This window comes from Cebus imitator, unplaced genomic scaffold, assembly GCF_001604975.1.
Source record: "Cebus imitator isolate Cc_AM_T3 unplaced genomic scaffold, Cebus_imitator-1.0 Scaffold116, whole genome shotgun sequence".
Taxonomy (NCBI): Eukaryota; Metazoa; Chordata; class Mammalia; order Primates; family Cebidae; genus Cebus; species Cebus imitator.
Window position 1 is genome coordinate 3015887 of NW_016107431.1, and position 2371 is coordinate 3018257.

Consider the following 2371-nt stretch of genomic DNA (forward strand, 5'->3'; position numbering starts at 1 on the left):
CTCCCTGGTGCAAGCTATTCTCCTGCCTCAGCCTCCTGAGTAGCTGGGACCAGAGGCAAGCACCAGCAGGCCCAGCTATTTTTTGTATTTTTGGTAGAGATGGGGTTTCACCATGATGGCCAGAATGGTTTCAATCTTCTGACCTCCTGATTTGACTGCCTCAGCCTCCCAAAGTGTTGGGATTACAGGCGTGAGCCATCATACCTGGCTGAAATGTCTCTTATTAAAGACTTCTTTGCCTGTACCGTATAGACACTGAATTCTGATGGGATCGCCTAAAATGAGACACAGCTGCTTAACTGGGCTGACCTTTACCCAGGAATGAGAGACTGGTTTAATGAGAACCTTTGCCACTTAGCTACCAACTTGATTTTTCTCTCTCCATAACCTTCAACTCAACTTTTAGTGTGTAAAACTTCTAACGAAGTTTCAGACAGGAAAATGTTAGGCCCAATCGAGCAAGATCTCAAAATATGGTGCTCTGGCATGCTGAGTACCTTGAATTAAAAGAAATTGGGTGGCCTTAGAAGCTGCCTCTAAGAAACTTTTTTTTCTTTCTGTACTTCTTGTGAGAGGAGTCTTTTTACTGCATTCTGGTTTAAATGTAAAATGTCATCTTTATAACAATTTCCAAGACCAATTAAAAGGCTTTACTGTAAAGTATCAAAACAGAAAATAAGATAGGAAACTGACTCAATTCCTTGGATTATACTTTACATTCCCTAAAAAAATTATTATAAAAACAATAATACTTTTACGTACTGAATTAGATGTGTAGAAACATTTTATTTCAGTGTGAGGGGTGTTGAGAACTTGTTTTCTGTAAGAGCATGAACATGATATACATGTTTTATTTTAAATTTATTTTTTAAATTAGGAAACAGGTACATTTTTACTTACAGCAATATAACTTGGAAAAAAGATGGAACACAGGCTGAGGAGTCAAAGCAATGTAATAATAAACTACAAATGGTAATGATGATGGTGATTAATAATGATAATGATAGATAAAATTTGTACCTTACAAAGGACTTACCATGTACCAAAACAACTTTAATTAGGTGATGTGTCTGTGTGTTTGTATATATAGAGGCAGAACTACTTCACGAGCTTAGTGCCTTTTTTTTTTTTTTTTTTTTTTTTTTTTTTCCCTAACACCTGGTACTTTATTAGTGGGGAAACTCGCCTTGGTCTGCCATAGAGACTGGGATGGGCAGGACCAGCGCGCATTCTCGAGGGGGTATTTTCTGGAAGATCAGGTGTTCCTCCTTGTAGGTTTAGAGGAAACACCCTCATAGATGAAAACGCCTCAGAGAGCAGCGCTGCAACTGCCAGGCAGCGGGGGTAGGAGGGCGCCCTAGGCACAGCTGGGCCCTTGGGACAGCAGGACTTCGATGTCAGGCTCGATGTCAATGGTCTGGAAGCGACCGCTGTACCTGTGCACGGGGCCACCGTCAGGGCCCACCGGGAACTTCTCAAAGTTCCGTACAACATCATTGCGGCCTACCGGAGACCCGGTGATGAGCTTGGGGTCGGTCATGAGCGCAGTGGCATCGTCGTTGGGCGGTGGCAGGGCCTCCCGCAGGAAGGCGAAGAGAGGGCGCGACCCCGCACCGTTCACCTCCGCTTCTTGAAGAGCACGAAGTTGGGCTCGAACCCACCACCAGGACGGACGTACTTGAGGGAATTCGGAATCTCTTCGTTCCTGGCGTTCTCTTGATGTCCAAACTGGTTGCACCGGAGGCCGAGCACCACCAGGCCCCGGGGCCCGAGGCGCAGCTGCAGCTCGTTCATGGGGTGCAGGGCAGGACCGTGGTGCCTCAGAGGGACGCCACATTCCCGACAAGCAGCGCCTTCCCCGCAGGGAGCCCGGGCTCACAGGCTCCCGCAGGCCAGCAGGCGCGCCGAGCAGTACACCGACTGGGCCGCCGCCGGGGCAGAGCAGCACACGGGCGCAGCTCTCCGAGAAGCTGGGGGAGCGCCCCGAGACAGCCTAAAGGTTAGTGCCATTTTTAACCTCATTTTACAGGCGGGGAAACAAGGCAAACGATGCTTCAGTACCTTGTCCAAGTGCACACCGTTAATGAGTACCAACTCTGTTGAAGACCTAGCAGTTTATCTGTATGGGGAATTAGAGCTGGAGTAGCCCAAACTGCTTCAGAACTGGTCTTGGATATTAGTGTATGCAAGCACATATGAAACATGTCTTTAAGAAACTGATTATGTTTCATGGAAAACTGGTATTAGAAAAGAGTGGGACAAAGATCAACGTGCGAAAAATGGAGAAACAAATGTAAAAATCTTTGTTCCATAGCTGGAACTTTTTATTTTAAAATTTTTAAGGTACGATTGACATAACATGGCTTTGGAG

General features: G+C 46.1%; 1 pseudogene; it reads right to left on the minus strand.

Annotated features, from left to right (window-relative positions):
• Nucleotides 1–1119: 1119 nt before the first annotated feature.
• On the minus strand, nt 1120–2010 carry LOC108311484 (annotated as a pseudogene).
• Nucleotides 2011–2371: the final 361 nt, after the last annotated feature.